Source organism: Camellia sinensis, unplaced genomic scaffold (assembly GCF_055761805.1).
Source record: "Camellia sinensis isolate YWXY unplaced genomic scaffold, ASM5576180v1 Unanchor2, whole genome shotgun sequence".
Taxonomy (NCBI): domain Eukaryota; kingdom Viridiplantae; phylum Streptophyta; class Magnoliopsida; order Ericales; family Theaceae; genus Camellia; species Camellia sinensis.
In genome coordinates this window covers 7,028,394-7,052,350 of record NW_028129079.1, presented here as the reverse complement: position 1 = coordinate 7,052,350, position 23,957 = coordinate 7,028,394, and positions in this window count along the sequence as shown.

Below are 23,957 nucleotides of genomic sequence, written 5' to 3'. Positions count from 1 at the left end.
CAGGTTTTTACAGATCATAAAAGTTTAAAGTACCTATTCACTCAGAAGGAATTGAATTTGAGGCAAAGAAGGTGGCTTGAGTTGTTGAAGGACTATGATATGCAAATTCAATACCACCCAGGTAAAGCTAACAGTGTAGCCGACGCTTTGAGCAGAAAGTCAGATGGAAATTTGGCGTGTTTGACCATGATGACAGTGGAGCCGACTATTGTTGATGAGGTAAAGACAAGCCAGGGGGAAGATAAACTTTTCAAGAAAATAGCCGAGGAGATTGTCGCAAAGCCGAGATCAGGGTATACTATCGAAAATCAAGTGCTCAAGTTTGAAGGAAGGTTATGTGTGGCCGACATCCCAGAGTTGAAAAGGAAAATTTTGCAGGAAGCTCACGGTTCTAAGTTTGCTGTTCATCCAGGGAACACCAAAATGTATCAAGATATGAAGCAGACCTTCTGGTGGCCAAACATGAAAAGAGAGATAGCCGAATTCGTGTCCCAGTGTTTACATTGTCAACAAGTGAAGGCAGAACATCAAAGACCAGCAGGACTTCTTCAACCTTTGCCGATTCCTGAGTGGAAATGGGAACACATCTCCATGGATTTTGTGACTGGTTTGCCGAAGACACCGAAAGGTATGGATTCGATTTGGGTTGTTATTGATAGATTAACTAAGTCAGCACACTTTCTACCAGTTAAGACTACATTCAACGCCGATCAACTTGCCTTGTTATATGTGAACGAGATTGTCAGACTTCATGGAGTGCCGATATCAATTGTGTCAGACCGAGATCCTAAATTTGTTTCTAGATTTTGGCAGAGTCTACAGAGGGCTTTCGGAGCCAAGCTGAGATTTAGTACAGCTTTTCATCCCCAGACAGATGGGCAGACAGAGAGGGCAATTCAGACGCTTGAAGATATGCTTAGACTTTGTGTATTGGACTTCCAAGGAAGTTGGGGAACACATTTGCCCTTAATGGAATTCGCTTACAATAACAGTTATCAAGCTAGCATTGGCATGGCGCCGTACGAGGCCTTGTACGGAAGGAAATGTAGATCGCCGATATGTTGGACCGAAGTTGGAGACAGAGCTCTGCTTGGTCCCGAATTGATTCAAGTGACAACAGAGAAGATTAAACTTATCCAACAGAGGATTAAAACTACCCAGAGCCGACAAAAGAGCCACGCCGACCAGAGAAGGAATGAGTTAGAATTCGAAGTCGGGAATCATGTATTCCTGAAAGTTTCACCAATGAAAGGAGTATCCAAATTTGGAATGAAAGGTAAATTAGCACCTCGTTATATTGGGCCATTTGAAATTCTTGAGAGAATTAACCCCGTTGCCTACAGACTTGCTTTGCCGCCAGATTTGAGCCAAGTCCACAATGTGTTTCATGTTTCGATGTTGAGGAAGTACATCCGAGATCCACTGCATATAATTGATCATTCCGGGATTACGGTTAATGAGGATTTGGGCTACGAGGAGAAGCCAATGAGGATTGTTGACAGGCAGGTGAGACAGTTGAGAAACAAATCGATACCAATGGTAAAGGTCAAATGGAAGGAGCATTATGGCACAGATACCACATGGGAAAAGGAAGAGGATGTGAGAATCTGCTATCTGGAGTTGTTCATAGAACAAGGTAATCTAAGTTTGGGGACCAAACTTCTTTAAGGGGGGTAGGATGTAACAACCCTCATCTTACTTTTGTCATACTTGCATACATACATGCATGATCTTGCCTTGTTTTGTTGAAGTGTTACTTGCGTGATTTTGTTCCTTGCTGGGTGTGTAGCCCAGGTTACCTTGAGCCTAGTTCACCTTTGAACATTTGTACTTAGAACTGTCTTGGAACCTTGGTCGACCCCCATCTTCACCTCGGGCTTGTTGCCGAGATGTCTTGCACTTAGTGATCCTTGTCCTTGGGCAGGTATGGCCTAGGCCGAGATGTGGCACACCCCGGCCAAGGTGTGGCACAGCTTAGTCAAGTGTCGTCCTCCCTAGCCGATGTCTTTGTTATCCTGTTGCCGGATCCTTGATTTCAGCCGATGTCATTTATTGCCGATGCGTTTTACCGAGCTTGCTGCATACGCTTTGTCAGAAACTTGTCTTATCTATCAATCACCTTTTTGAGTTGAGCCAACCTGGTAGCGCCACGTGTCCGAGCTGATAGTTAAGACAGCCGACAGACTTAGAAACAAATCATTTTGGTCTCAAATCTTTGTTTTTAGAGAGAGAAGCTCTAGGGAAGTTCTTGAGTGAGAGTAAATCTTCCAAGCTTGATCTTCGTGGTTTGAACCGTTGGATTCGAGTTTTGAGGTTAGAATCTTGATCTCCTTTGGTTGTTGTTGCTGATCATCTAGCTGCATTGCATGATCGGATTCGTTTTGCACGTCATGCATCGATTTGAAGTTGGTTTTGAAAAGAGAAAATGGTTTTCATGTGTTCTTGAAGAAAGTCTCGTTTTGATCCGAAAGTTTGGAACGAAAACCATGTTTTTATGTTTGTTCTTGCATGACCTTCTTGTATGGGCACCCAGGTCCATGTTTTGAACTCATGGCACGAAATCTCAGATTTTGTGACAAGTTTTGATCTTGCATTCATCTTTCTCATGATCATGTTCATCATGTTCTTCATGTGCTTCAAAGGGGAAGCCAGGTTTCCCCGACTTTGCTTTTGGTTGAGGCCAGCGGGACCACACCTCGGCAAGGATGTGTGGGACCTCGACAAAGACCTGGTTGGTACCCAGTGTGTTTTCATGAGACGGGAGCAGTGTTTAAACTCCCAGCGTGTTTTACTTTGTTATCGACTTGGGTCTGGTGAGGATGCCGAGATCATTTGCATACATATAAGGCTTGTTTTGAGAATGTGGTTTGCTATGTGATTGTAGGACTTTGATCTTTGCTTTGAGCCTGCATCCGAGGAAAACTATGTGAGTGGTATTATTGATAAAGCTATGTTATACTTGTTTTGATAAATCTTGCTTTGCTTTGTTTTGACGAAAGTATTTGTTAAGCATGAATGAATAGCTCTATTTTGATGTATCAAGTATAAGCTTCGTTTGATGTTGACCTTGAAAAGTCCCTTGTACTGGAGGACTCTAAACTTTCGCAGTACTAAGCATAAAAGGATACGGTCCTTGTTAAATCGGGCTACGGGCCTAAGTAACACCAGTTTTGCTATGTTAAATCGGGCTACGGGCCTAAGTAACACAAGTCCCTTGTGCTGGAGGACTATAAACTTTCGCGGTACCTTTGACTAAACGATTACGGATCGTACAACCCTTGTTTTGATGAGCTTGATGTGTTTTGCCGATGTCAGTAAGCATCCCTTGTGACTTGTGATACTTGATTGATGAATACGGTTCATCCCTTATTTTGCCGATGTCAGTAAGCATCCCTTGTGACTTGTGATATTTGATTGATGAATACGGTTCATCCCTTGCTTCGCCGATGTTAGTAAGCACCCTTTGAGACTTGTAATATTTGATTGATGAATATGGTTCATCCCTTGTTTCGCCGATGTCAGTAAGCATCCCTTGTGACTTGTGATATTTGATTGATGAATATGGTTCATCCCTTGTCTTGATAAAGTTTGATGCGTTTGTTTTGAAAGACTCCGGCTATATTCATGCAAAACCTTTATTATTAGTACCATTCACTGAGTATCCAAGCTCACCCTCTCTATATATATGTAGGTGATGAGCAAGACGTCGACGATGCCTAGACTGTTTTGAAAGCTTGTTTTGGATCCGTGCTTATGCCGGCTTTATTTTGTATTCATGTCGGCGAATCTTGAAAATCTTGCTTCTTTGCTTGTATTTGCTGTATTTTGTATATGTCGGCTCAAGAAGCCTTTTGATCAAGATGTAATACGTATTTTACCTTGTTGTATTCAAGCTATAAAGATGTATGCGATTACATTGGATCTATGCATTGCTCTTATGGACTACTTGTATTTGATTTATTGCTTCCGCATTTGTGAGCCCCCTATATCTATACTCTGATTATATTAAGTTTTCGAAAGTTGGCCTTCGGTAATTACGGATTACTGGCCATCACGGCACCAAACTACTAGGGGCGGTTTGGGGTCGTGACAATTAATGTGTTGACAGAGCTCATATGCTTGTCATTGGAAGTGTGATAGTGCTCATATGCATATCTGTGGAAGTGATGATATAGCTTACATGCTTATCTGTTGTTGTGTGATATAGCTAGTAGGCTTATCTAATATGAAATGGGAAGTGTTTGATATGAGTTATTGTCTCATATAAGTTGTTTGGCCAGGTTCTGAGCCATGGTTGTAGATTTGAGAATTGAAAGGAATTGGAAAATGAGTTGTAATATGGACTTGTATATCATGAAAATGTAAAGTGTGATAAGGGAAAGTATCAGTGTTGGCCATCTATCAATTGCTAATCTTTTAGTCATTGTTCATATTTGGTTTAGTGTATTTCTGCCGGGCTGTGGCTCACCCTATATGGGAATATCATTTTCAGGTACAGGTAGCATGCCACCTCCAAGGACATAGCTTGGGAGGCTGGAGGCGGACACACTTTTGTCGTTTTATTTTTGATGTATTACATGTAAATCCAAGCCAAGGGCTTAATGTGAAAATGAGTTAGTACTCTTTTGTAGTAACCAAGTGTCAACTTGGAAAGCTGTAAGCCCGTAGGGCATTTGCTTTTGTTGTTAACATGTAATACTTTTGTAAGAAACTACTCTGATGAATAGAAGAATGTTTACCTTTATTACCAATTCATGTCGTTATTGATGGGTTTGTTGTTATCTTTTTTTTTGCGGGCGTTATAGTTTCTGGATTGAACTTCCATTTTTAATTTTATGCAACTTTCATTTTTATTTTTATTCAACTTCCATTTTTATTCAATTTAATTTTCTATTAAACATCCTTTTTTATTTAATTTCCAAATAGATCGTTAAGGTATAGTGATTTCTTGAATGAACTTCCATTTTTATTTTTATTCAACTTCCATTTTTGTTCAAGTTATTTTTCTGTTCAACTTCCTTTTTTATTTAATTTCCAAATAGATCGTTAAGGTGTAGTGTTTTCTTGAATGAACTTCCATTTTTAATTTTCTGCAACTTCCATTTTTATTTTTATTTAACTTCATTTTTTCTTCAAGTTTCTTTTCTACTCAACTTCCTTTTCTATTTAATTTCAAAATAGATCGTTAAGGTAGAGTGGTTTCTGGATTGAACTTCTATTTTTAATTTTATGCAACGTTCATTTTTATTTTTATTCAACTTCCATTTTTACGGAAGTTATTTTTCTGTTCAACTTCCTTTTTTATTTAATTTCCGAATATATCGTTAAGGTATAGTGGTTTCTTGAATGAACATCCAATTTTAATTTTCTGCAACTTCGATTGTTATTTTTATTCAACTTTTTTTTTATTCAAATTTCTTTTCTATTCAACTTCCTTTTTTATTTAATTTCCAAATAGATCGTTAAGGTATAGTGGTTTCTTGAATGCACTTCCATTTTAAATTTTATGCAACTTCCATTTTTATTTTTATTCAACTTCTTTTTTTATTCAAGTTTCTTTTCTTTTCACATTCAACTTCCTTTTTTATTTAATTTCCAAATAGATCGTTAAGGTACAGTGGTTTCTGGATTGAACTTCCATTTTTAATTTTATGCAACTTTCATTTTTATTTTTATTCAACCTCCATTTTTATTCAATTTAATTTTCTATTAAACTACCTTTTTTATTTAATTTCCAAATAGATCGTTAAGGTATAGTGGTTTCTTGAATGAACTTCCATTTTTAATTTTCTGCCACTTCCATTTTTATTTTTATTCCACTTCTATTTTTATTTAAGTTATTTTTCTACTTAACTTCCTTTTTTCTATAATTTCCAAATAGATCGTTAAGGTATAGTGGTTTCTTGAATGAACTTCCATTTTAAATTTTCTGCCACTTCCATTTTTATTTTTATTCAACTTCCATTTTTATTCAAGTTATTTTTCTATTTAACATCCTTTGTTATTTAATTTCCAAAAAGATCGTTAAGGTATAGTGGCTTCTTGAATGAACTTCAATTTTTAATTTTCTGCCACTTCCATTTTTATTTTTATTCAACTTCCATTTTTATTCAAGTTATTTTTCTATTTAACTTCATTTTTTATTTAATTTCCAAATAGATCGTTAAGGTATAGTGGTTTCTTGAATGAACTTCAATTTTTAATTTTCTACAACTTCCATTTTTATTTTTATTCAACTTCTTTTTTTATTCAAGTTTCTTTTCTATTCAACTTCATTTTTTATTTAATTTCCAAATAGATCGTTAAGGTATTGTGGTTTCTGGATTGAACTTCCATTTTTAATTTTATGCAACTTTCATTTTTATTTTTATTCAACTTCCATTTTTATTCAATTTAGTTTTCTATTAAAAATCCTTTTTTATTTGATTTCCAAATAGATCGATAAAGTATACTAGTTTCATGAATGAACTTCCATTTTTAATTTTATGGAACGTTCATTTTTATTTTTATTCAACTTCCATTTTTATGGAAGTTAATTTTCTATTCAACTTCCTTTTCTATTTAATTTCCAAATATATCGTTAAGGTATAGTGGTTTCTTGAAAGAACTTCCAATTTTAATTTTCTGCAACTTCGATTTTTATTTTTATGCAACTTTTTTTTTTATTCAAGTTTCTTTTCTATTCAACTTTCTTTTTTATTTAATTTCCAAATAGATCGTTAAGGTATAGTGGTTTCTTGAATGCACTTCCCTTTTTAATTTTCTGCAACTTCCATTTTTATTCTTATTCGACTTCCATTTTTATTCAAGTTATTTTTCAATTCAACTTCCTTTTCTATTTAATTTCCAAATAGACCGTTAAGATTTAGTGGTTTCTTGAATGAACTTCCATTTTAAATTTTCTGCAACTTCCATTTTTATTTTAATTCAACTTCTTTTCTATTCAACGTCCTTTTTTATTTAATTTCCAAATAGATCGTTAAGGTATAGTGGTTTCTGGATTGAACTTCCATTTTTAATTTTCTGCCACTTCCATTTTTATTTTTATTCAACTTCCATTTTTATTCAAGTTATTTTTCGACTTAACTTCCTTTTTTATTTAATTTCCAAATAGATCGTTACGGTATAGTGGTTTCTTGAATTAACTTCCATTTTAAATTTTTTGCAACTTCCATTTTTATTTTTATTCAACTTCTTTTTTTATTCAAGTTTCTTTTCTATTCAACTTCCTTTTTTATTTAATTTCCAAATAGATCGTTAAGGTATAGTGGTTTCTGGATTGAACTTCCATTTTTAATTTTATGCAACTTTCATTTTTATTTTTATTCAACTTTCATTTTAATTCAATTTAGTTTTCTATTAAACGTCCTTTTTTATTTAATTTCCAAATAGATCGTTAAGGTATAGTGGTTTCATGAATGAACTTCCATTTTTAATTTTATGCAACGTCCATTTTTATTTTTATTTAACTTCCATTTTTATGGAAGTTATTTTTCTATTAAACTTCCTTTTTTATTTAATTTCCAATCATATCGTTAAGTTATAGTGGTTTCTACAATGAACATCCAATTTTAATTTTCTGCAACTTCAATTTTTATTTTTATTCAACTTCTTTTTTTATTCAATTTTCTTTTTTATTTAATTTCCAAATAGATCGTTAAAGTATAGTTGTTTCTGGATTGAACTTCCATTTTCAATTTTATTCAACTTTCATTTGTATTTTTATTCAACTTTCATTTTTATTCAATTTAGTTTTCTTGTAAACTTCCTTTTTTATTTAATTTCCAAATAGATCGTTAAAGTATAGTGGTTTCTTAAATGAACTTCCATTTCAAATTTTATGCAACTTCCATTTTTATTTTTATTCGACTTCTTTTTTATTCAAGTTTCTTTTCTATTCACATTCAACTTCCTTTTTTATTTAATTTCCAAATAGATCGTTAAGGTATAGTGGTTTCTTCATTGAACTTCATTTTTAAGTTTATGAAACTTTCATTTTTATTTTTATTCAACTTCCATTTTTATTCAATTTACTTTTCTATTAAACTTTCTTTTTTATTAATTTCCAAATAGATCATTAAGGTATAGTGGTTTCTTGAATGAACTTCCATTTTTAATTTTCTGCCACTTCCATTTTTATTCAAGTTATTTTTATATTTAACTTCCTTTTTTATTTAATTTCCAAATAGATGGTTAAGGTATAGTGGTTTCTTGAATGAACTTCTATTTTTAATTTTCTACAACTTCCATTTTTATTTTTAATCAACTTCTTTTTTTTTTCAAGCGTCTTTTATATTAAACTTCCTTTTTTATTTAATTTCCAAATAGATCATTACGGTATAGTGATTTCTTGAATGAACTTCCATTTTAAATTTTATGCAACTTCCATTTTTATTTTAATTCAACTTCTTTTTTATTCAAGTTTCTTTTCTATTCACATTCAACTTTTTTTTATTTAATTTCCAAATAGATCGTTAAGGTATAGTGATTTCTGGATTGAACTTTCATTTTTAATTTTATGCAACTTTGATTTTTATTTTTATTCAACTTCCATTTTTATTAAATTTACTTTTTCTATTAAACTTCCTTTTTTTATTTAATTTCCAAAAAGATCGTTAAGGTATAGTGGTTTCTGGAATGAACTTCCATTTTGAATTTTCTGCCACTTCCATTTTTATTTTTATTCTACTTCCATTTTTATTCAAGTTATTTTTCTATTTAACTTCCTTTTTTATTTAATTTCCAAATAGATCGTTAAGGTATAGTGGTTTTTTGAAAGAACTTCAATTTTTAATTTTATGCAACGCCCATTTTTATTTTTATTCAACTTCCATGTTTACGGAAGTAATTTTTCTATTCAACTTCCTTTTTTATTTAATTTCCAAATATATCGTTAAGGTATTGTGGTTTCTTGAATGAACTTCGAATTTTAACTTTCTGCAACTTCGATTTTTATTTTTATGCAACTTCTTTTTTTATTCAAGTTTCTTTTCTATTCAACTTCTTTTTTTATTTAATTTCCAAATAGATCGTTAAGGTATAGCGGTTTCTTGAATGCACTTCCCTGTTAAATTTTCTGCAACTTCCATTTTTATTTTTATTCGACTTCCATTTTTATTCAAGTTATTCTTCTATTCAACTTCCTTTTTTATTTAATTTCCAAATAGATGGTTAAGGTTTAGTTGTTTCTTGAATGAAATTCCATTTTAAATTTTCTGCAACTTCCATTTTTATTTTAATTCAACTTCTTTTTTTATTCAAGTTTCTTTTCTATTCAACTTGCTTTTTTATTTAATTTCTAAATAGAACATTAAGGTTTAGTGGTTTCTTGAATGAATTTCCATTTTAAATTTTCTGCAACTGCCATTTTTATTTTTATTTAACTTCATTTTTTCTTCAAGTTTCTTTTCTACTCAACTTCCTTTTTTATTTAATTTCCAAATAGATCGTTAAGGTATTGTGGTTTTTGGATTGAACTTCCATTTTTAATTTTATGCCACTTTCATTTGTATTTTTATTCAACTTTCAATTTTTTTTCAGTTTAGTTTTCTATTAAATTTCTTTTTTTATTTAATTTCAAAATAGATCGTTAAGGTATAGTGGTTTCACGAATGAACTTCCATTTTTAATTTTATGTAACGTCCATTTTTATGGAAGTTATTTTTCTTTTCAACTTCCTTTTTTTATTTAATTTCCAAATATATCGTTAAGGCATAGTGGTTTCTTCGATGAACTTCCAATTTTAATTTTCTACAACTTCGATTTTTATTTTTATTCAACTTCTTTTTTTATTCAATTTTCTTTTCTATTCAACTTCCTTTTTTATTTAATTTCCAAATAGATCGTTAAGGTATAGTGGTTTCTGGATTGAACTTCCATTTTTGATTTAATGCAACTTTCATTTGTATTTTTATTCAACTTTCATTTTTACTCAGTTTAGTTTTCTATTAAACTTCCTTTTTTGTATAATTTCCAAATAGATCGTTAAGGTATAGTGGTTTCTTGAATGAACTTCCATTTTAAATTTTATGCAACTTCCATTTTTATTTTTATTCAACTTCTTTTTTTATTCAAGTTTGTTTTCTTTTCACATTCAATTTCCTTCTTTATTTAATTTCCAAATAGGTCGTTAAGGTGTAGTGGTTTCTGGATTGAACTTCCATTTTTAATTTTATGCAACTTTCATTTTTATTTTCATTCAACTTCCATTTTTATTCAATTTACTTTTCTATTAAACTTGCTTTTTTATTTAAATTCCAAATAGATCGTTAAGGCATAGTGGTTTCTTGAATGAACTTCCATTTTTAATTTTCTTCAACTTCCATTTTTATTTTTATTCAACTTCTTTTTTTATTCAAGTTTCTTTTCTATTCAACTTCCTTTTTTATTTCATTTCCAAATAGATCGTTGAGGTATAGTGGTTTTTGGATTGAACTTCCATTGCTAATTTTATGCAACTTTACTTTTTATTTTTATTTGACTTCCATTTTTATTCAATTTACTTTTCTATTAAACTTCTTTCTTTATTTAATTTCCAAATAAATCGTTAAGGTATAGTGGTTTCTGGACTGAACTTCCAATTTTAATTTTATGCAACTTTCATTTTTATTTTTTTTCAACTTTTGTTTTTATTCAGTTTAGTTCTATTAAACTTCATTTTTTATTTAATTTCCAAATAGATCGTTAAGGTACAGTGGTTTCTTGAATGAACTTCCATTTTTAATTTTATGCAATGTCCATTTTTAGTTTTATTCGACTTCCATTTTTATTCAAGTTATTTTTTTATTCAACTTCCTTTTTTATTTAATTTCCAAATAGTTCGTTAAGGTTTAGTGGTTTCTTGAATGAACTTCCATTTTTAATTTTCTGCAACTTCCATTTTTATTTTTATTCAACTTCTTTTTTTATTCAAGTTTCTTTTCTATTCAACTTCCTTTTTTATTTAATTTCCAAATAGATCGTTAAGGTTTAGTGGTTTCTTGAATGAACTTCCATTTTAAATTTTTTGCAACTTCCATTTTTATTTTTATTTAACTTCATTTTTTGTTCAAGTTTCTTTTCTACTCAACTTCCTTTTTTATTTAATTTCCAAATAGATCGTTAAGGTATAGTGGTTTCTGGATTGAACTTCCGTTTTTAATTTTATGCCACTTTCATTTGTATTTTTATTCAACTTTCTTTTTTATTCATTTTAGTTTTCTATTAAACTTCCTTTTTTATTTAATTTCCAAATAGATCGTTAAGGTATAGTGGTTTCATGAATGAACATCCATTTTTAATTTTATATAACGTCCATTTTTATTTTTATTCAACTTCCATTTTTATGGAAGTTATTTTTCTTTTCAACTTTCTTTTTTTTATTTAATTTCCAAATATATCGTTAAGGTATAGTGGTTTCTTCGATGAACTTCCAATTTTAATTTTCTGCAACTTCGATTTTTATTTTTATTCAACTTCTTTTTTTATTCAATTTTCTTTTCTATTCAACTTCCTTTTTTATTTAATTTCCAAATAGATCGTTAAGGTATAGTGGTTTCTGGATTGAACTTCCATTTTTAATTTTATGCAACTTTCATTTGTATTTTTATTCAACTTTCATTTTTATTCAGTTTAGTTTTCTATTAAACTTCCTTTTTTATTTAATTTCCAAATAGATCGGTAAGGTATTGTGGTTTCTTGAATGAACTTCCATTTTAAATTTTATGCAACTTCCACTTTTATTTTTATTCAACTTCTTTTTTTATTCCAGTTTCTTTTCTATTCACATTCAACTTCCTTTTCTATTTAATTTCCAAATAGATCGTTAAGGTATAGTGGTTTCTGGAATGAACTTCCATTTTTAATTTTTTGCAACTTTCATTTTTATTTTTATTCAACTTCCATTTTTGTTCAATTTACTTTTCTATTAAACTTCCTTTCTTTGTTTAATTTCCAAATAGATCGTTAAGGTATAGTGGTTTCTGGATTGAACTTCCACTTTTAATTTTATGCAACTTTCATTTTTATTTTTATTCAACTTTCATTTTTACACAGTTTAGTTTTCTATTAAACTTCCTTTTTTATTTAATTTCCAAATAGATCGTTCAGGTATAGTGGTTTCGTGAATGAACTTCCATTTTTAATTTTATGCAACGTCCATTTTTATTTTTATTCAACTTCCATTTTTATGGAAGTTATTTTTCTATTCAACAACCTTTTTTATTTAATTTCCAAATAGATCATTAAGGTATAGTGGTTTCTGGATTGAACTTCCATTTTTAATTTTATGCAACTTTCATTTTTATTTTTATTCAACTTCCATTTTTATTCAATTTAGTTTTATATTAAACATCATTTTTTTATTTAATTTCCAAATAGATCGTTAAGATATAGTGGTTTCATGAATGAACTTTCATTTTTAATTTTATGCAACGTCCACTTTTATTTTTATTCAAATTCCATTTTTATGAAAGTTATTTTTCTATTCAACTTCCTTTTTTATTTAATTTCCAAATAGATCGTTAAGGTATAGTGGTTGCTGGATTGAACATCCATTTTTAATTTTATGCAACTTTCATTTTTATTTTTATTCAACTTTCATTCTTATTCAATTTAGTTTTCTATTAAACTTCCTTTTTTATTTAATTTCCAAATAGATCGTTAAGGTATAGTGGTTTCTTGAATGAACTTCCATTTTAAATTTTCTGCAACTTCCATTTTTATTTTTATTCAACTTCTTTTTTTATTCAAGTTTCTTTTCTATTCAACTTCCTTTTTTATTTAATTTCCAAATAGACCGTTAAGGTATAGTGGTTTCTGGATTGAACTTCCATTTTTAATTTTATGCAACTTTTATTTTTATTTTTATTCAACTTCTATTTTTATTCAATTTAGTTTTCTATTAAACATACTTTTTTATTTATTTTCCAAATAGATAGTTAAGGTATAGTGGTTTCATGAATGAACTTCCATTTTAATTTTATGCAACTTTCATTTTTATTTAAATTCAACTTCTTTTTTTATTCAAGTTTCTTTTCTACTCAACTTCCTTTTTTATTTAATTTCCAAATAGATCTTTAAGGTTTAGTGGTTTCTTGAATGAACTTCCATTTTAAATTTTCTGCAACTTCCATTTTTATTTTTATTTAACTTCATTTTTTCTTCAAGTTTCTTTTCTATTCAACTTGCTTTTTTATTTAATTTCCAAATAGATCGTTAAGGTATAGTGGTTTCTGGATTGAACTTCCGTTTTTAATTTTATGCAACTTTCATTTTTATTTTTATTTAACTTTCATTTTTATTCAATTTAGTTTTCTATTAAACTTCCTTTTTTATTTAATTTACAAATAGATCGTTAAGGTATAGTGGTTTCTAGAATGCACCTCCCTTTTTAATTTTCTGCAACTTCGATTTTTATTTTTATTCGACTTCCATTTTTATTCAAGTTATTTTTCTATTCAACTTCCTTTTTTATTTAATATCCAAATAGATTGTTAAGGTATAGTGGTTTCTTGAATGAACTTCCATTTTAAATTTTCTGCAACTTCCATTTTTATTTTTATTCAACTTCTTTTTTTAATCAAGTTTCTTTTCTATTCAACTTCCTTTTTTATTTAATTTCCAAATAGATCGTTAAGGTACAGTGGTTTCTTGAATGCACTTCCCTTTTTAATTTTCTGCAACTTCGATATTTATTTTTATTCGACTTCCATTTTTATTCAAGTTATTTTTCTATTCAACTTCATTTTTTATTTAATTTCCAAATAGATCGTTAAGGTTTAGTGGTTTCTTGAATGAACTTCCGTTTTAAATTTTCTGCAACTTCCATTTTTATTTTTATTCAACTTCTTTTTTTATTCAAGTTTCTTTTCTATTCAACTTCCACTTTCATTTAATTTCCAAGTAGATCGTTAAGGTATAGTGGTTTCTTGAATGCACTTCCCTTTCTAATTTTCTGCAACTTCCATTTTTATTTTTATTCATCTTCTTTTTTTATTCAAGTTTCTTTTCTATTCAACTTCATTTTTTATTTAATTTCCAAGTAGATCGTTAAGGTTTAGTGGTTTCTTGAATGAACTTCCATTTTAAAATTTCTGCAACTTCCATTTTTATTTTAATTCAACTTCTTTTTTTATTCAAGTTTTTTTTTCTATTCAACTTCCTTTTTAATTTAATTTCCAAATAGATCGTTAAGGTTTAGTGGTTTCTTGAATGAATTTTCATTTTAAATTTTCAGCAACTTCCATTTTTATTTTAATTTAAATTCTTTTTTTATTCAAGTTTCTTTTCAATTGACATTCAACTTCCTTTTTTATTTAATTTGAAAATAGATCGTTAAGGTTTAGTGGTTTCTTGAATGAACTTCCATTTTTAATTTTTGCAACTTCCATTGTCGTTTTTATTTAACTTCATTTTTTCTTCAAGTTTCTTTTCTACTCAACTTCCTTTTTTATTTCATTTCCAAATAGATCGTTGAGGTATAATGGTTTCTGGATTGAACTTCCATTTTTAATTTTACGCAACTTTTATTTTTATTTTTATTCAGCTTTGACTTTTATTCAATTTAGTTTTCTATTAAACTTCCTTTTTTATTTAATTTCCAAATAGATCGTTAAGGTATAGTGGTTTTTTGAATGAACTTCCATTTTAAATTTTCTGCAACTTCCATTTTTATTTTTATTCAACCACTTTTTTTATTCAAATTTCTTTTCTATTCAACTTCCTTTTTTGTTTAATTTCCAAATAGATCGTTAAGGTTTAGTGGTTTCTTGAATGCACTTCCCTTTTTAATTTTCTGCAACTTCCATTTTTATTTTTATTCGACTTCCATTTTCATTCAAGTTTTTTTGCTATTCAACTTCCTTTTTTATTTAATTTCCAAATAGGTCGTTAAGGTATAGTGGTTTCTTGAATGAACTTCCATTTTAAATTTTCTGCAACTTCCATTTTTATTTTTATTCAACTTCTTTTTCTATACAATTTTCTTTGCTATTCGACTTCCTTTTTTATTTAATTTCCAAATAGATTGTTAAGGTATTGTGGTTTCTATAATGCACTACCCTTTTTAAATTTCTGCAACTTCCATTTTTATTTTTTTTCGACTTCTACTTTTATTGAAGTTATTTTTCTATTCAACTTCCTTTTTTATTTAATTTTTAAATAGATCGTTAAGGTTTAGTGGTTTCTTGAATGTACTTCCATTTTAAATTTTCTGCAACTTCCATTTTTATTTTAATTCAACTTCTTTTTTTATTCAAGTTTCGTTTCGGTTCAACTTCCTTTTTTATTAAATTTCCAAATAGATCGTTATGGTTTAGTGGTTTCTTGAATGAACTTCCATTTTAAATTTTCTGCAACTTCCATTTTTATTTTTATTTAACTTCATTTTTTCTTCAAGTTTCTTTTCTACTCAACTTGCTTTTTTATTTAATTTCCAAATAGATCGTTATGGTATAGTGGTTTCTGGATTGAACTTCCATTTTTACTTTTATGCAACTTTCATTTTTATTTTTATTTAACTTTTATTTTTATTCAATTTAGTTTTCTATTAAACTTTCTTTTTTATTTAATTTCCAAATAGATCGTTACGGTATAATGGTTTCTTGAATGAACTTCCGTTTTAAATTTTCTGCAACTTCCATTTTTATTTTTATTTAACTTCCTTTTTTATTCAAGTTTCTTTTCTATTCAACTTCCTTTTTTATTTAATTTCCAAATAGATCGTTAAGGTATAGTGGTTTCTTGAATGCACTTCCCTTTTTAATTTTCTGGAACTTCGATTTTTATTTTTATTCAACTTCTTTTTTTATTCAAGTTTCATTTCTAATCGACTTCCTTTTTTATTTAATTTCCAAATAGATCGTTAAGGTTTAGTGGTTTCTTGAATGAACTTCCATTTTAAATTTTCTGCAACTTCCATTTTTATTTTTATTTAACTTCATTTTTTCTTCAAGTTTCTTTTCTACTCAACTTGCTTTTTTATTTAATTTCCAAATAGATCGTTAAGGTATAGTGGTTTCTGGATTGAACTTCCGTTCTTAATTTTATGCAACTTTCATTTTTATTTTTATTCAACTTTCATTTTTATTCAATTTAGTTTTCTATTAAACTTCCTTTTTTATTTAATTTACAAATAGATCGTTAAGGTATAGTGGTTTCTAGAATGCACTTCCCTTTTTTATTTTCTGCAACTTCGATTTTTATTTTTATTCGACTTCCATTTTTATTCAAGTTATTTTTCTATTCAACTTCCTTTTTTATTTAATTTGCGAATAGATCGTTAAGGTATAGTGGTTTCTTGAATGAACTTCCATTTTAAATTTTCTGCAACTTCCATTTTTATTTTTATACAACTTCTTGTTTTATTCAAGTTTCTTTTCTATTCAACTTCCTTTTTTATTTAATTTTCAAATAGATCGTTAAGGTATAGTGGTTTCTTGAATGCACTTCCCTTTTTAATTTTCTGCAACTTCGATATTTATTTTTATTCGACTTCCATTTTTATTCAAGTTATTTTTCTATTGAACTTCCTTATTTATTTAATTTCCAAATAGATCGTTAAGGTTTAGTGGTTTCTTGAATGAACTTCCGTTTTAAATTTTCTGCAACTTCCATTTTTATTTTTATTCAACTTCTTTTTTTATTCAAGTTTCTTTTCTATTCAACTTCCTTTTTCATTTAATTTCCAAATAGATCGTTAAGGTATAGTGGTTTCTTGAATGCACTTCCCTTTTTAATTTTCTGCAACTTCCATTTTTATGCAACCACTATAACTTAATGGTCTATTTCGAAATGAAATAAAAAAAAGAAATTAAATAGAAATGGAAATTGAATAAAAGGGAAGTTGAATAAAAATAAAAATAGAAGTTGCATAAAATTAAAAATGAAAGTTCATTCAAGAAACCACTATACCATAATGATCTATTTCGAAATTAAATAAAAAAGGAAATTGAATAGAAAATGAAATTGAAAAGAAATGAAAGTGGAATAAAAATAAAAATGGAAGCTGCATAAAATTGAAAATGGCAGTTCATTCAAGAAACCACTACACCTTAACGATCTATTTGGAAATTAAATAAAAAAGGAAATTGAATAGAGATGGAAATTGAATAAAAATAGACGTTGAATAAAAATAGAAATGGAAACTGCATAAAATTAAACATGGAAGTTCACTCAAGAAACCACTATACCTTAACGATCAATTTGGAAATTAAATACAAAAGGAAATTGAATAAATATGGAAGTGGAATAAAAATAAAAAAGGAAGTTGCATAAAATTAAAAATGGAAGTTCATTCAAGAAAGCACTACACCTTAACGATCTATTTGAAATTAAATAAAAAAGGAAATTCTATAGGGAAGGAAATTGAATAAAAATGGAAGTTGGATAAAAATAGAAATGGAAGTTGCAGAAAAATAAAAATGAAAGTTCATTCAAGCAACCACTATACCTTAACGATCTATTTGGAAATTAAATAAAAAAAGGAAATTGAATAAAAAAGAAAATTGCATAAAAATGGAAGTTGCATAAAATTAAAAATGAAAGTTCATTCAAGAAGCCACTATACCTTAACGAACAATTTGGAAATTAAATAAAAAAGGAAAATGAATAGAGAAGTAAATTGAATAAAAATGTAAGTTCAATAAAAACAAAATTGAAAGTTGCATAAAATTAAAAATGGAAGTCAATTCAAGAAACTACTATACCTTAACGAACTATTTGGAAATAAAGCAAAAAACGGAAATTGAATAAAAAAGGAAATAGAATAAAAATGCAAGTTGAATAAAAATAAAAATTGAAGTTGCATAAAATTAAAAATGAAAGTTCATTCAAGAAACCACTATACTTTACGGATCTATTTGGAAATTAAATTAAAAAGGAAATTCAATTGAAAAAGAAATTGAATAAAAATGAAAGTTGAATAAAAATAGAAATGGAAATCGTATAAAATTAAAAATGAAAGTTCATTCAAGAAACCACCACACATTAACGATCTATTTGGTTATTAAATAAAAAAAGGAAATTGAATATAAAAGGAAATTGAACAAAAATGGAAGTTGTATAAAATCAAACTTGGAAGTTCATTCAAGAAACCACTTGTCACGACCCCAAACCGCCCCTAGTAGTTTAGTGCCGTGATGGCCAGTAATCCGTAATTACCGAAGGCCAACTTTTCAAAACTTAACATATTCAGAGTATGAATATAGGGGGCTCACAAATGCGGAAGCAATAAATTAAATACAAGTAGTCCATAAGAGCTGTGCGTAGATCAAAGCAATGCCATACATTCCAATTAACTTCACAACTTAAATACAACAAGGTAAAATTTCATGTTACATCTTGATCAAAAGGCTTCTCGATCCGACATATACAAAATACAGCTAATACAAGTCAAGAAGCATGATTTTCAAGATTTGCCGACATGCAAGGTAGGCATCGCCGACGTGAATGCAAAAGCAAGCCGACATAAGTACAAAACCAAAACAAGCATCCAAACGATCTAGGCGTCGCCGCCGTCCTGCTCATCACCTACATATATATAGAGGGGTGAGTACAAAACTCAGTGAATGGTACTAAAAATAAAGGTTTTACATGAATAAAGCCGAGGTCCTTCAAAACGAAACACATCAAACTTAGCAAGGTAAGGGATGAACCGTATTCATCAATCAAACATTACAAGTATCCAAAGGTGTTTACTGACATAGGCAAAACAAGGGATGAACCGTATTCATCATACAAGTATCGTAACATCGGCAAAGCGAGGGATGAACCGTATTCATCATACAAGTATCGTAACATCGGCAAAGCGAGGGATGAACCGTATTCATCATACAAGTACCAAGGGCTGTACGATCCGTAATCGTTTGGTCAAAAGTATTGCGAAAGTTTAGAGTCCTCCAATACAAGGGACTTGTGTTACTTAGGCCCGTAGCCCGATTTAACAAGGACCGTATCCTTTTATACTTAGTACTGCGAAAGTTTAAAGTCCTCCAGCACAAGGGACTTGTGTTACTTAGGCCCGTAGCCCGATTTAACAAGGACCGTATCCTTTTATACTTAGTACTGCGAAAGTTTAAAGTCCTCCATCACAAGGGACTTGTGTTACTTAGGCCCATAGCCCGATTTAACAAGGACCGTATCCTTTTCAAAGATGGCATCAAAACAAGGATTATACTTGTCATATCAAAACAAGAGCTATTCATTCATGCTTAACAAAACACTTTTGTCAAAAGAAAGCAAGCAAGGTTTATCAAAACAAGTATAACATAGCTTTATCAATAATACCACTCACCTAGTTCTTCAGGTGCAAACTCAAAGCAATATCAAGGACCTACAATCACATGGCAAGTCACATTCTCAAAGCAAGCTCTATATATACATGCAAATGATCTCGGCATTCATGCCAGATCTAAGTCAAGGACAAAACAAAACAAGCTGGGAGCTTACACACTGCTCCCGTTTCTCGAAAACACACTGGGTACAGTCCCGGGCTAAGCCGAGGTCCCGCTAAACAAGATCAGGAAAAATCTGGGTTTTCCTTTTCCTTTGAAGAATATGAAGAACATGATCATTGGAAAGATGAATGCAAGTTCACAACTTGTTACAAAAATCTGAGTTTTCATGCCAAGAGTTCAAAATATATGGACCTGGGTACCTATCAAAGAAAGGCATGCAAGAACAAACACAAAACATGATTTTCGTTCCAACTTTTCGATCAAAATGAGACTTTGTTCAAGAACACATGAAAAACCATTTTCTCTTTCCAAACCAACTTCAAAACGATGCATGACATGCAAAACAAATCCGATCATGCAATGCAGCTAGATATTCAGCAAAAACAATCAAAGGGGATCAAGATTCTAACCTCAAAACTCGGATCTAACGGCTCAAGCCACAAAGATCAAGCTTGGAAGACAACTCTCACTCAAGAACTCTTCTTCCTCCTTTCTAGAGCTTCTCTCTCTAAAACAAAGATTTGAGACAAGAAATGATTTGTTCCAAGGTCTGCCGGCTGTCTTAACAAACAGCTCGGACACGTGGCATTAACGGGTTGGTTTAGCTCCAAAAAGGTGATTGATAGACAAGACAAGTCTCTGACAAATCGTATGCAGCAAGCTCGGGTAAGACACATCGGCAAAGAGATGACATCGGCTCAAAACAAGGATCCAGCAACGGGATAGAAAAACATCGGCTAGGGAGGACGACACTTGACTAAGCTGTGCCACACCTTGGCCGGGGTGCGCCACATCTCGGCCTAGGCCATACCTGCCTGCGGACAAGGTTCAAGTGCGAAACATCTCGGCAAAGAATGCCCGAGGTGAAGATGGGGTTAAACAAGACCTCAAGATAGTTCTAAGTACAAAGGGTCAAAGGCGGACTAAGCTCAAGATGATCTCGGCTACGCACACACACACACTAAGCAAGGAACAAAATCATGCAAACAACTATAGCGAACCAAGGCAAGGTAAAACCTTCAAATTAACATAACAAGCAAGACCATGCAAGAATGTACACAAATATGGCAAGAGTAAGGTGAGGGTTCATTTGAAAAAGAAATTTAATAAAAATTGAAATTTAATAAAAATGCAAGTCCAATAAAAATAAAAATTGAAATTGCATAATATTAAAAATGAAAGTTCATTCAAAAAGCCACTATGCCTTAAGGATCTATTCGGGAATTAAATAAAAAAGGAAATTCATTTGAAAAAGAAATTTAATAAAAATAAAAGTTGGATAAAAATAAAAATGGAAGTCGTATAAAATTAAAAATGAAAGTTTATTCAAGAAACCACCATACATTAACGATCTATTTGGATATTAAATAAAAAAAGGAAATTGAATAAAAATGCAACTTGCATAAAATCAAACTTGAAGTTCAATCAAGAAACGACTATACCTTAACGGTCTATTTCGAAATGAAATAAAAAAAAGAAATTAAATAGAAATGGAAATTGAATAAAAATGGAAGTTGAATAAAAATAAAAATGGAAGTTGCATAAAATTAAAAATGAAAGTTCATTAAAAAAACCACTATACCATAACGATCTATTTGGAAATTAAATAAAAAAGAAAATTGAATAGAAAAGGAAATTGAATAAAAATGGAAGTGGAATAAAAATAAAAATGGAAGTTGCATAAAATTAAAAATGGCAGTTCATTCAAGAAACCACTACACCTTAACGATCTGTTTGGAAATTAAATAGAAAAGGAAATTGAATAGAGATGGAAATTGAATAAAAAGAAAGTTCATTCAAGAAACCACCATACATTAAGGATCTATTTGGATATTAAATACAAAAAGGAAATTGAATATAAAAGGAAATTGAACAAAAATGGAAGTTGCATAAAATCAAACTTGGAAGTTCAATCAAGAAACCACTAGACCTTAATGGTCTATTTCGAAATGAAATAAAAAAAAGAAATTAAATAGAAATGGAAATTGAATAAAAATGGAAGTTGAATAAAAATAAAAATAGAAGTTGCATAAAATTAAAAATGAAAGTTCATTCAAGAAACCACTATACCATAATGATCTATTTGGAAATTAAATAAAAAAGGAAATTGAATAGAAAAGGAAATTGAAAAGAGATGGAAGTGGAATAAAAATAAAAATGGAAGCTGCATAAAATTAAAAATGGCAGTTCATTCAAGAAACCACTACACCTTAACGATCTATTTGGAAATTAAATAAAAAAGGAAATTGAATAGAGATATAAATTGAATAAAAATAGACATTGAATAAAAATAGAAATGGAAACTGCATAAAATTAAACATGGAAGTTCACTCAAGAAACCACTATACCTTAACGATCAATTTGGAAATATAAATACAAAAGGAAATTGAATAGAAAAGGAAATTGAATAAATATGGAAGTGGAATAAAAATAAAAATGGAAGTTGCATAAAATTAAAAATGGAAGTCCATTCAAGAAACCACTACACCTTAACGATCTATTTGAAATTAAATAAAAAACGAATTTCTATAGGGATGGAAATTGAATAAAAATGGAAGTTGGATAAAAATAGAAATAGAAGTTGCATAAAAATAAAAATGAAAGTTCATTCAAACAACCACTATACCTTAACGATCTATTTGGAAATTAAATAAAAAAAGGAACTTGAATAAAAAAGAAAATTGCATAAAAATGGAAGTTGCATAAAATTAAAAATGGAAGTTCATTCAAGAAACCACTATACCTTCACGATCTATTTGGAAATTAAATAAAAAAGGAAAATGAATAGAGAAGTAAATTGAATAAAAATGGAAGTTCAATAAAAACAAAATTGAAAGTTGCATAAAATTAAAAATGGAAGTCAATTCAAGAAACTACTATACCTTAACGAACTATTTGGAAATTAAACAAAAAACGGAAATTGAATAGAAAAGGAAATAGAATAAAAATGCAAGTTAAATAAAAATAAAAATTGAAGTTGCATAAAATTAAAAATGAAAGTTCATTCAAGAAACCGCTATGCCTTAAGGATCTATTTGGAAATTAAATAAAAAAGGAAATTCAATTGAAAAAGAAATTTAATAAAAATGAAAGTTAGATAAAAATAAAAATGGAAGTCGTATAAAATTAAAAATGAAAGTTCATTCAAGAAACCACCATACACTAACGATCTATTTGGATATTAAATAAAAAAAAGGAAATTGAATATAAAAGGAAATTGAATAAATGTGGAAGTTGCATAAAATCAAACTTGGAAGTTCATTCAAGAAACCACTATACCTCAACGGTCTATTTCGAAATGAAATAAAAAAAAAAGAAATTAAATAGAAAAGGAAATTGAATAAAAATGGAAGTTGAATAAAAATAAAAATAGAAGTTGTATAAAATTAAAAATGAAAGTTCATTCAAGAAACCACTATACCATAACGATCTATTTGGAAATTAAATAAAAAAGGAAATTGAATAGAAAAGGAAATTGAATAAAAATGGAAGTGGAATAAAAATAAAAATGGAAGTTCATTCAAGAAACCACTACACCTTAACGATCTATTTGGAAATTAAATAAAAAAGGAAATTCAATGGAGATGGAAATTGAATAAAAATAGACGTTGAATAAAAATAGAAATGGAAACGGCATAAAATTAAACATGGAAGTTCATTCAAGAAACCACTATACCTTAACGATCTATTTGGAAAGTAAATGAAAAAGGAAATTGAATACAAAAAAGGAAATTGAATAAAAATGGAAGTGGAATAAAAATAAAAATGAAAGTTGCATAAAATTAAAAATGGAAGTTCATTCAAGAAACCACTATACCTTAACGATCTATTTGAAATTAAATAAAAAAGGAAATTCTATAGTGAAGGAAATTGAATAAAAATGGAAGTTGGATAAAAATAGAAATGGAAGTTGCATAAAAATAAAAATGATAGTTCATTCAAGAAACCACTATACCTTAACGATCTATTTGGAAATTAAATAAAAAAAGGAAATTGAATAGAAAAGAAAATTGAATAAAAATGGAAGCTGAAGAAAAATAAAAATGGAAGTTGCATAAAATTAAAAATGGAAGTTCATTCAAGAAACCTATAGCGATCTCGGTATTCCCTGTTGTTGTTTAATTGTAATCCTGATTGGTTTCGTGAGGGTGCTGTTGTCTTGTCCTCTTTCCATTCCTTTCTCTTTGTGTTCGAGCTTTGGGTTGTGTTGGGCAAGTTGGGAATAAGTTGGTTGTGTTTTAAAACGTAAAATCCTTGCCCAGTTTTTGGTCTCTCTGCTCGAGCGGCTCTTTTGACGCTCGAGCGGGACTCTGTTGGTGCTTGTCCGCTCGAGCGGGGGTGTTGGCGCTCGAGCGGGGAAATCACCCATCCAGTATTTCGTCTGCAGTGGTAGACGCTCGAGCGGGGGATTGGACGCTCGAGCGGGAGTTTGTTTCTGACGCTCGAGCGGGGAGTTTGACGCTCGAGCGGGCATCATGTCTGTAAAAGTTTTGGGAGCGTGCATCTGCCGCTCAAGCGGGAGAT